Below are 12,159 nucleotides of genomic sequence, written 5' to 3' on the forward strand. Positions count from 1 at the left end.
CAAGTGGCTTGAAGTGTACTTATCTCACATCTCCAACAAAATGCATATGCATATAAGATTTTCAATCCTTCTTACCATTCGCGTGTGCCGCTAATTTCTGAAATGAATTAATTACGAGAAACAGCTATTACTTTCGCAAACATACTCGTCGAGAAATCAAGTTAACATTTTTTCTACAAAAATCTAGGAGACGCTGGAGCATAATTCGCTGTTAAATTCTTTGGTAAGTACGCTGATTAGAATTGTAAGTTTCTTAGTTCTGTGCATGTCTGAATATTGATAGGTTCCCATTGCTTTAGCGTGAGCAGCTGAAAAAATTGCGGACTTTCGAGAAGAAAAATTGGATAGGCTTTAGCGTTAAATGATAAAAAAACTGGATAAGTGCTCAACCCCATACTTTTTAACTTGTGTCTTCCTAGAACGCGATGTTTAGAAACAAGTGTCAATGTGGGCCAAGTGATCTAAAAGCAGATAACTCCGACCAGCTTTATTTGGTTGCACTAGCGACTTCTTGAAAGAATTGTGCTGGTACTGATGGCTTAGTTGTTTTCTAACAAATGTGTTCGTTTTGCGGGATGAACGATTACAAAGGTATTATTACGTTCTGACGACGGAAAAGCTACAGACGGTTACCAAGTGTTTTGGAAAAAGCACGTGGCTATTCAGGCTACGCAATCTGCTATGGCGCAAGTCACCGCCCAATGACGCACAATACACTGCTCGAGTGGCTAAATACAAAGCTGACACTTTACTAGGAGAGAGTGTCGGAACGTTGATTTTTTGGTGTCCTCAAATGACATCATATGCCACATTATTTCATATTTGTCTAGTATGATATAATATATATTTCATACGAGTTATAGGTATCGCAAGTATGTCTAATTTGATTTCATTTTATTTAAGGTGTTTAACGTCCCAAAGCGACCCCAGGCTTTGAGAGACGTCGTAGTGAAGGACTCCTGAAATTGCGACCACCGGGGGATCTTTAACGTGCACTGGCATCGCACAGTAGACCGGCCTCTAGAATTTCGCCTCCATCGAAATTCGACCGCCTTGGCCGGGATCGGACCCGAGTCTTTCGGATCAGCAGCCGAGCGCCATAACCACTGACACACCACGGTGGCCTCTAATATGTCCGATATGAACTCATACAAGCTTCATGCGAGTTAATACGTGTAATAAAAATTTAAGTTTTGAGTTGGTTCGTGCTGTTATAAGTTCACATTCATCACAAATGCGTTTGGCGTAGACTTAACATGCTGCATACCTCAACTGACATGCGACACGCGTGTGAAGACTCACACATGAGGTCAGTCATTTTTGTTTAGTCACAGGAGTGCCTTTTACAAAAAGGATGTAATCACTTGAAAAAAAGAGTGATTTGCAAGTGACAAACAAGTGACGCGCCAACGCATAAAAATAAAAACACGGGGCTTGTTCTGCATTTTTTTCCGTGTTCCTCGGTTTTTGCGCCCTCTTGCTCTAAATGCCGCCCAGCTAAAATGTCTGTCATCAGGGTCATATGCGCTTATATATGCTTCCAGTTGGAACGTAGTTTTGACCTTCTAAGCTCTGTGTAGTGGTTGTAAAGCTACATAGCGAGTAACACTAAATGTCATCGCAGCCGAGGTCCATGTTTAGGAAAAAATACGTGCGCAGCGAAAACACAACGAAGGAAAGGGGCAGCGCTGTGAAAATAGTGAAATACCAAGGTGTCCAATGCTGATAACTGTTCACATCTAAATTCACAACATCCTGAGAGCCTGCAGGAAGACTTGGTGAACTTCAGGCAGAATTTTCTTGTTGCGGCCGAACTTAACACTAGACAGAAAAAACGCAACGCGTAAAAAAATAGCGTGCATTCCACACAAATAATGCAAGCTCTTGCGGCAGGTGCAGTGTAGTGGTCTTTATTTCACATCAGAAAATGAAGACTGCATGAATTAGGAAATTTTGACGGTTCACAAACTAGCGGTCTCACTATAAATGATTCATTTAGGAAAAAAAAAAAGTGGCAATGTTGAGGTTAGCGCATCCAGCTGCAGGTTTGCGAGATGGTGGTGGTATCGCATTTGAAGAAGTTTTTATTTTTAACTTTTTTCATTTTCTCTATTGCTTGGCAGATATTTAATAGCCGTTATGTTTGTTTTCATCCGAAACTTCCTCTACCTCCACAATCTCATACATATCTTACACGTGACATGTGAGGCTAATATATATGAGACACATGTAACACATTTCCTATAATGTATGTGGTCACTCTGTGCCTAGCTGTCCGGGAAGGCGAACTTCCGTGCTAGCTACGCACAGAGGTTACTTGTACGCGACACGTTTCCCCAACCCGTGGCGCAGAGTCGCAGCCACGGCACCTCAGGACGAAATAGGGAACGGCAGCGCACGCTAGGAAATTGTTTATTGCTCTAACGCAAGGTAAAGCACACCGCGGAAAAATGTTTTACCCCATAAAATAGACGCTCGGTAGCTCAACAAGTCGTCGTTGTAGACCGCCATAGCGTTCGCGGGTCGGCAGGCAGCAGAGGTTTCCCTCGGGGCAGTCAGGTGGAGGCTAGCAGCAAGAGAGAGTTACCTCGCCGTGAGCTCCTCTTTTCCTTCTCCTCGGGCATTGCACTAACGATCACAGAAATGCAGCCCTTCCCTAAGTCACCAGTGTGCTGTGGGGACGTCAGGTCACGGTTCGGGAATGAGCAGAGTGGCAGGAGTGCCCTCTCCCCACATCCCTGGTGGCGCGTGCGCGTGGTCTCCTGACTTCGACGCGTTCGCTCTGGCCCGCGGGATGAAAATATATACCAGTGTATCCCACAAAACACATTGATACGAGAAACATATGGGATATCATAAGAGAATAACACATATATAGGAGAACCATAAGATATATTATATGAGATTATTAGGACTAAAGGAATTATGTGTATGATATTGTTTCAGAACAAGATACACCCGCTCTTTTATTCTGCGAGAGAAAGAGAGAGAGAGACAGAGAGATAAAAGTTTGTTCGTCGAAAAACATTTTTGTGGGAGTCTCAAGGGGTAAAGCCTTAAAAAGTGGCCCTGAACCCTTGAGGCTCTGCCTGCAAACCGAGAATTGGACGTCCAGTTCAGAGCTTTGCGAAGCAGCCCCCCGCTTTTGGGGATTCGATAGCTTCTGGCCCTTCGGCAAGATGTCCCAAGGACAATCATGCAAGGTATGAGCAATGGTGACCTTGGATTTCATCGTGAAGCGAGAGATCTGATGTTGATATCAAAAGGGTACTTTTGATCGTAAGTGGGTTGGTCGGGCTCTAACCCGTTGAAAACTTGGTATGCTAAACGTCCAATGCAATCAGGATTGCGCCAGATCATGGTCGATGCAAAACCATTATTTGCAGTACACTACAATGTTTCGCTGTCACGTCGAAAGCTGCTATCGCTGCATTCAGAAAACAGCTTTCTGAGAACAAAATTGACTCCTGAACTAACACAATCAATAAAGGCGGCTAAAAAGTGCTATTCTTTTTATTGATTACAGTGACGTGGTTTACAGATCAGGGTTAACTCTCAACAGTTTGTTCCTGCTTAGAAAATTGACAAACTGCATATTCTATGAAAGCTAGAAAATTCGAACCCAGCTTTTTATCAGTACAGCGGCGCGATTTTAGGACCTGTTACTTCCGACATAACGTGCCGGCTTAGGTAGTAGTCAAACAATGCAGAAACGCAAGTGCACGGGTCAATAATATTATGTCTTGCGTGCGTTATTATTGCAGCCCGGTGTATTTACATTACACTCGCAGTGTTTTGTAAAGCAAGATGTTTGTTAACATTTGCTTAGTAACAATTTTCAGGCAAGAATGTTTCATTGAGCTCTTTTGTTTAAAATCAGTGTGGAGCGAGAAAAATGCTGTGCTGAAGAAGAGAGATAGAAAATCCCGTGGATGACGGCACAAATAGGTCATAGGAATCGCAAGCATTGTCGTTCGGGCAACAAAAATGCTGCTAATCGAAAACGAGAATGTGCTGGATTTCGCTCAGTAACAAGCACAGAAGTTCGAAGGAATAATTCACAACATGATTTGCATAAATTTGCTTTCCGAGAAGAAAAAATGTGTGAGCTATTAGAACGCCCATCACAATTTCAAAGTGTGTGAAAATGAACAATTAACAAGTATCCATCACTAGCTTTGGTGCGCCTGTCTCATGCGCTTATATTTTGCTGCACTGCCGGATATGGTAGTCGACAAACATAATTTCTACACAAAAATTTGAAAGCTGCTAACATAAAGCGTCAGAAAAAAGTAAGCAAAAAGCTGTCTGCGGCTGGGTTTCCGATGCTGTTCAATATTTCTAGCTTGCTGTTAATTCTTTAGTACACATTTGCAGGCGGCGGCTCCATGAAGGTCCCAGCACGGCCAAAATGTCAGCTACTTCTATGCTCGTCTGCCCTGACATTTTGCTGCGTTCATCTGACGGTGATGTTAAGTTTGACTTCGAAGCCGCGCCGCTTCTCGTTTCGCCTTCCAGGCCACTGAATCGTCTCAATCCCGATGCGTCGTCTCAATCTGGCGAGCACGCCGAATCAGGGTACTAGAGAGCAGCGCATACGACGACCCAGCGTTAGCCACAGCGAGAGCTGATGATGATGATGATGATGATGATGGCCTCTGGTTGAATGGCACGTACCCATGGTGGGGGATTGGCCAGGGTACATTGTTTATACAAATACACACGTGGGTAAGAAGTGAAATAATGGGATAATTTTATGAAGAAGGCGCAAATATGAAGAAAAAAGTTGAAATAAAAAGAAAATGTAAAATCCGTGAATTAACATATTAGCATAAGAATCGACCTGATGCAATTATATACCCGTGAATTAAATCGCACACAGATTTCAAGGCATACCCCTTGGCGCTTGCCCAAAAGGAGAGTAGTATCGGAATAGATAAAGGGAGCCCCAGTCGAGCGAGGGGGATCTCCAAGTATGTTCTACGGAGTGAAGTGAGCCGCCTGCAAAAGAGGAACAAGTGATACATAGACTCTATTTCGCCACAAGACTCGCAAATGTTGGTTAGCGATAACCCTGATCGGCATAAATAGAGGTTTAGTCGCGGTATTCTGCAACGCAAGAGGATCATGGACACCTCACATTTCCTCAAAGTGTACATCCGCACCCTCCAAGGAAATGCCAGGTGTTGAAAATCCGCTACAGCAAGAAGAGGCTCGTGGCTCCAGTATTGGAGGCGCTGGAACCGTTGGAGGCGTGCTGCAGTCAAGAAGACAGTATTGAGTACGAATGGGACAATAGGTCCCCCAAGGCCGGACTTAGCTACAAAATCAGCCCTATCATTACAGGCAATGCCACAGGGCCCAGAGACCCAGTGAAAACTAACTTCTGTAATATGCGGTGGAAGAAAATATCGAAGGGAACGACTCATAGAGATATCCCTCGATTTTTCTATTGTTGTCAAGACGGAAAGGCTCTCTGAAAGTATAATAACCTGAGAGAAATTGCAGGAAACCCTAGTTAAGGCCACTTCAATGGCCAGAAACTCGGCTACAAAAATAGGGGTATAGTCTGCGGCCCGAAATGAGTAACTCCAATCGAGAGCCATTGAGTAAATGCCGAGGGCTGCCTTTTCATTTTGCTGGGAGGCGTCTGTAAAACCGGCTATATGGTCAGGAAAATTATCCACATACTCCTCAATAAGCAATTTTAATACACTGGCAGGCAGACCTTTCGCATTCACTGGGACGGTGTCATCAAAGATCACATGGTCAGCGCGGCGGGGGATAACTGTACTACAGAATTTATCGATATGGAAATTTTTGAAAACAGGTAATTATTGAACACAACCTGAGGAATCATGTACCTAGGCCAAGAAGTACAAAAGAATAAAGATGGGTTAATAATAATAATAATTGGTTTTTGGTGGAAAGGAAAATGGCGCCGGTTCGTTGAGAAAATGGGGCTAGCCAATCCAGGAACATGTTCCAGAGACCTTAAAAACGTCGACACAGTAAGAAGTTGAAACCTCGAATTAAGATCAGCTATCCGCGCCTCCAAGTACAGCACAGCATTCGCCATTGATTTACACAGGCCTAAGCAAAGGCGCAGAGCGCGGCGTTCCGTAACAAACAGCGGTTGAAGCTTGCACTTCGGGCAGCCAAGAAAGAGAACAGAGCCGAATTGAGGTATTGGCCGCACATAGGCCTTATTAAGAAAGAGCAAAGTGTCCTGACGCATACCAAATTTTTTGTTGCTGATCCTAACCAACCGATCAAGGGCACGCTCGCATTTATGCACTATGCTTTTAATATGGGGCCGCCAGTCTAACCGCGGGCGATATAGTAAACTCAAATATTTAACGGAATAAGCTTGCGGGATTTAGATAGAATGATACGACAAAGAAATGTAGAGAGGGGCTGACGGTGGAAAGACAAGGGCGGCACACTTGTTGACATTTAAGGTTAACAGCAGGTTGTCAAGTCAAACTTCAAGAGCATTTAAATACTCCTGCAACAGTTGATACAGGATATGAAAATTTTTGGCATAAGCGAAAAATGCAATATCATCAGCATACACATAAACTGTGACCTCCGGGTGAATAGTCATATCACGCATTAATGTGTTAAACAACAACAGCGAAAGAACGGAGCCTTGTGGGACACCTCTAGACTAAACGTATGTGTTAGAACTTACTGTACCCTTAGAGCAAAAGAAAGATCTGGTCCTTAGGAACTCCCTTATCCAGGCAAAAAGGTACGAAGAAGGTTTTACGTCAGCTCGTTTTTGAAGCAAGATGCTGTGTTCTACGCTGTCGTACGCCTTAGCAATATCTAAAGTAAACAAAGCAGATACCTTTTTTGCATCATAGCAACCCTAATACGGCTCTCCAAGTCTATGTGCGCGGTCCAAATTGAGCACCCACTGCGAAAACCAATCGGAGCCTCACTGAAGCCTCGAAGAGACAGAACATGACTTGTGAGGCGGCTGAAGACTACCCGTTCTACAAGCTTAACCAAATTTGATGTAAGAGCAATCGGCCGAATATTGTCGAGCTCATACCCCTTTGTCTGGTTTTTTAGCAATAAAATTGTTTTCGCTGCTTTGTAATTTTGTGGAATCCACGCTTTTCCCAAAGACGAGTTGACTATCTGCAAGAGGTCCAAGGCAAAGTCTTGCATTAGTATCTTCAGCATGCCAACAGTCACTCCGTCTACCCCAGGGGCAGCAGACTGCAGACAATTTACTAAAGGCGTTAAATCAGATACAGTGACCTCAATAGAATCTGCACTCGAATATGATGGGGTCGAAGGAAAGGCAGTGCGAGCATGAAAACCCACAGCAAGGCCCTGAGCTATGGACTCAAATTGTTGTTTTTCATCCCGAGGGGGCAACACAGTGGATAGAGCGATACGAGAAGGCAGCACGTTAGTACGTTCCATGTATCTATAGAGAGATTTGCGATTGACTGGGTTGGACAAAGAAGTGTTGAGATTCGCATTGTAATCATCCTTAGCCTTAGATATTGTTCTTTCAAAAGATGCTGCAAAGAATCTATAATTGATACTGTTCTTGGGGCACTGGTTATGCGCTAGGCTCTTCCATGCTGCTTTCCTCCGACGATAAGCTTTTTCGCATGCTTCATTCCACCAGTTAGAAGGAGTCTTATTTTTAACGGTTGACTGAACCGTAAAGACTGAACGCCGAGTGTTGTCGAACACTGAAGTTAAAACTTGAGGACCGCGGTCAGAATTATCCGAGGAAACTACCGACGAGTAGGCCTCGCCTAGGAGTCTCTTGAATAGTGTAGTATTGACAAATTTATGTGCGTTACCAGTCGCCCTAAGCGGGCTGCATGCAATAGTGAAAGTGGTTTGATAGTGGTCACTTGACGTGCCGTGGTCAATAGTAGACCACGAAGATACGCCAATACCATTGACAGCTAAGGTTAAATCAATAGTTGACCGAGAATTTGCCCTCATGTAAGTTATGGCGCGACTTTTATAAGAGCACACACCATTTTCTGACATCCAAGGCCAAAGTAACTGCCCGATGTAGTCTGTCCTGACACCACATATAACATGGTGCGAATATAAATCCCCAACCAGAACTACATTTTTGCTGTTGCGCAGTAAAGCATCTAGCCCGTCCGTGCTGCGGACACCGGCGGGGAAGTAGATATTCGCAACTGTAACAGGAGCACACTGCGGCACAACGATTTCAACTGCAAGAATCTCACAATCAGGTTGCATTATAGTCTGAGATACTTAAGCGCGATGGTACAGTTTTGGCGATCAGCTCTAAAAAGAGAGTAACTTTGAATTGCAAAAGGACGATTTTTAGAGAGCCACGATTCATATAGTAAAATATTGTCTGGAGATAAATAAAGAATAAGCTGGTGTAAATCTTGGAAAGAATATGCGATAGGTCGACAATTCCACTGCAAAACTGAAATACCAGCCATGATTACTGCATTAAAAATGAGCAAGCAACAGCCTCTTTCAACACATCTGATTTCTTTGCAGTTCGTGACGAACCTTTCTTGGTCTTGACATGCAGATGATCTGATTTAGAAGGAGAAGAAGCACGACGCTTCTGAGATTGAGTTGTCATTTCAATGTCTGACTCACAAGCATTAGAGATGGAGACTGGGTCAGACACATTTACACTCACAGGCGTGGAGGCAGAAGGGGCAATAGGTTGAATATTATCAGCAGATACATTGGATTTAGAACCGGTTGCCGAGGCTCTTCTTCCCCCTGTACCCACCACCTTCCCCCAACCTATCACGTGCGGAGGAGGTCTCTGAGGCGGCTGCGGGTTGGAGTGGCCCTTGCGCCTGCAGTTCGCCACCAGTAGCAAAGTGAGAAGATTCCTGCGCCGGAAAAATGCCCTCATTGCGAAAGAGCGGCTTCTGACACCACTGTGCATCACCTATTGTGGACATGCCTATTAACTTCTCTGGTGCGCACTCGCGTTCTCCAAGATGCAGGCCTGTCCTCAAACAATGATTCCGATTTCCACCTGTAGCTAACGAAAAACATTTACGCCCGAAGATTATGTCACTTTTTATACATAACCGTAATTCATGCATTTTCGTAACGTTTAATAACGTTCGTTAATGACATCCCGTTTTATTCCGTGCGGCACATTTAGCGTCCCAAAGAAATGAATAAATAAGAATCGGAAAATTTGTGCATAGCCAGAGATCACTACAGGTATCACAATGACTTCGGAGAACTAAACAAAAAAAATTGGGGGGTGGTTTAGCTCTGGTGAAGCCTGCGGTGACGCGATAGCTACATATGGCGGAGTGGAACTTGGTCACGTGACCAACCACGTGATCAGCCCCGGCGCCGCGCCGCCGGCAGTTCCTCCGCTTCACGTGATCAACCATGTGGCAGCGTGGCGGCGCAGCCACAGGGTGGCTGCGCCGCCATACTGAAGGCTTGAAATGTTATCGTAATGTAGCTATCGCTACAAAACAAAAGTTACAATATTTAAGAAGATCTGGAACTCAACTCGGTAGCATTTGCCGTGGAAATTTTAATAAATGCAAAGCATGCAAAAGAGTGAGAACAAGGAGAGCGTTAAGGAAACATTATAAGGTCAATGAAGCATTAAAGTATTCCTTTTATTGCACGTAGAGGGGCTGAAATTCGGTGGTAACGAAAACAGCGAGCCCCGATTGAGTGAATATTGCGGTTAAAATTTTTACTTGAAACAATGTAATGAATGGCCACGCAGCGCATCTGTGGCAGCAGTTTTTGCACAGGAGCAGCAATGTAAGCAAACTTGGTGAAAGAGTGCATACTCAAGAACGCTCGGTGCGGAGCTATTTCGGAGGACGAAATCAACCCTTGATGAGGAAAGTCGAACAGGCGAAGAGCTTCAGCCCTTCTGCCTTTATCTTCAAACGAGCACAAAAAGACACCGAACCTCTACCTGAGTGCTTTATTACCTGGAATATATCAGTATGGCTGACACGCCTCAATATAATGCTTATAAATAGTAAATATCAGAAAAAGAAAAAATAGCTTTAAAATAGAAACAAGACCTCTTCCCTCTTGACAGAGTATTCTGTGCAACATTCCAGCAGAGGGGAGAAATCGACAGCTCGAAATCGAGGAAGGTGCACTTAAAAATAATGGTAATCAGTTTTCCTATTCCGAGAAAGTGGTAAGTACCATCTGTGGAGGACACTGCTTCTCTCATTGGGTAAGTTTGTCACACGCGTCGAACGCAAAGTGGTTTGCTGGATTATACGTTTAAGGCATATTGAATAATAATAATAAATAAAGTATAAATTAGTTTTGATGGAAAGGAAATGGCGCAGTGTCTGTCTAACATGTCGGCGGACACCTGAACTGCACCGTAAGGGAAGGAATAAAGGAGGGACGGAGCGAAGAAAGGAACAAATGTGCCGTAGTGGAGGGCTCTGGAATCATTTTGACCACCTGGGGATCTTTACCATGCACTGACATCGCACAGCAGACGCGCGCCTTAGCGTTCCGCCTCCATCTAAATGCCACCAACTTCCGTAGTTTCTGCCAACCTGGCAATGAAGCCATGTGGAGGAATACTTGACTACACATCTTACTTCCTAAAAGTTAATAACCAAATTTATTCCGATTATATGGTGAGCTAAACATATTTTCGCCCTTTAGCACCTCGTGTAATACAAGAGAGTGTGAGCGATCGTTCTGCAAGAGTTCAGCTATATCGTTAGCTGGATGATAAATATGGACCGGTTTCCTTTCCCGAAAATCTTGCTGGTTTATTATGTCACGTTGCAATACCGCAATCTCTGCTGCTTATAATACAGTGCAAAGTGGAGGCGAACATGGCGAGATGTGTCCGGGGCTACCGGCGTGTAGCTATGAATCTGCGGCAGCAAATATATGCGCTCTACCTGACCACACGCATTTTACTGCGCACGCGCATCCAACCTGCGATCATTCGTTATATCTATTTGCTACTACCTCAATATTTTTGTAATATATACGCCACATCACTTCTTGCTCATAGGCAGAAGATAAACGTGAGTAATATAGACACGAGTGGATCAGTAGTTGCACTCTTCCATTGAAAAGAAACTGATGTGTACAGCCGGATAGCGACACCGGGAAGAGCGAACTCAAATCTATTTGGCTGCAAGCACATCGACAAATTAGTGGGTGATTGCGCCGTCCAGCGGAATGCAGATTACCGCGTTTTTGCATTTATACCCTCAGGTTCATCGCTCAGTCCTTATTCTTTCCTCACACTATGTCATATTCAGCGATTCCCTGGTATTTCCGTGCCTCCATCTTGACTTTGCCGGCCCTCACTTAGCCTCACCCTCGCGTTCAGCAGGAGTTACATTCGTGTTGTTTTCCTATACTGACGATGTGCACCAATATTAGAGTAATAACATCATAAGTCCTGAACAGCCATTCGAGGGGAAAATTGAGAACTGATTTTGCAAAGACGGTATGTTTACATAAATCTCGTATGCAACGCTAAAAAATCGGCTGCTTTCTTAAGCAAGAAACCGAGACTGAGTGCAAGCGACTTGGGATCTTGGGTAAAATGCTACGCCAGTTGATCGCGCTCTTGAGTGTCTTCTCTCCTTAAATGAACAGTCTGCTCTGTTGCGTCATGGCATGGGTGTTCTTATGCATTACAACTCTCAAAAACAGCGACCATACAGATTGCGATAACTCTCCTTTCCTTTTAACCAAGCGGTGAAAAAGAAAAATTTAGACGGCGTAGAATAACAGAACAGCAAGTTCGAATTGTGTTCGAAGCGCTGAATGCACTGCTGCAGCATAAACGGCATTTGCATTGAGCTTCTTGCAGCATGATGTCGTCAGTTGGGGCTTCAGTCGGGAAAAAAGAACCGGATTTCTTTACGCTCTAGAGCTTTTTATATCTTTGTACTTGCTGAAAAATTTGATATTCCATCGTTTCTTCATTGGTTCTAAATCGTAACTGGTACTTCCAAGCACACTGTGCTTCACCATAAGGGAAACTATGAATTTTTGTTGCTTAGTGGCTTAAATGGCAATAATTGTATTCTAAACGTCTTGGGCCGCGCCTGGTAGCTGCTTCCTCAAAAGATTTTCTTTCTTCATAGGAATACCAAAATTTATAATTATTTTAAAATGTTCTCTGACACA

The sequence above is a fragment of the Amblyomma americanum genome, chromosome 10 (genome assembly GCF_052857255.1).
Source record: "Amblyomma americanum isolate KBUSLIRL-KWMA chromosome 10, ASM5285725v1, whole genome shotgun sequence".
In the NCBI taxonomy this organism is placed as follows: domain Eukaryota; kingdom Metazoa; phylum Arthropoda; class Arachnida; order Ixodida; family Ixodidae; genus Amblyomma; species Amblyomma americanum.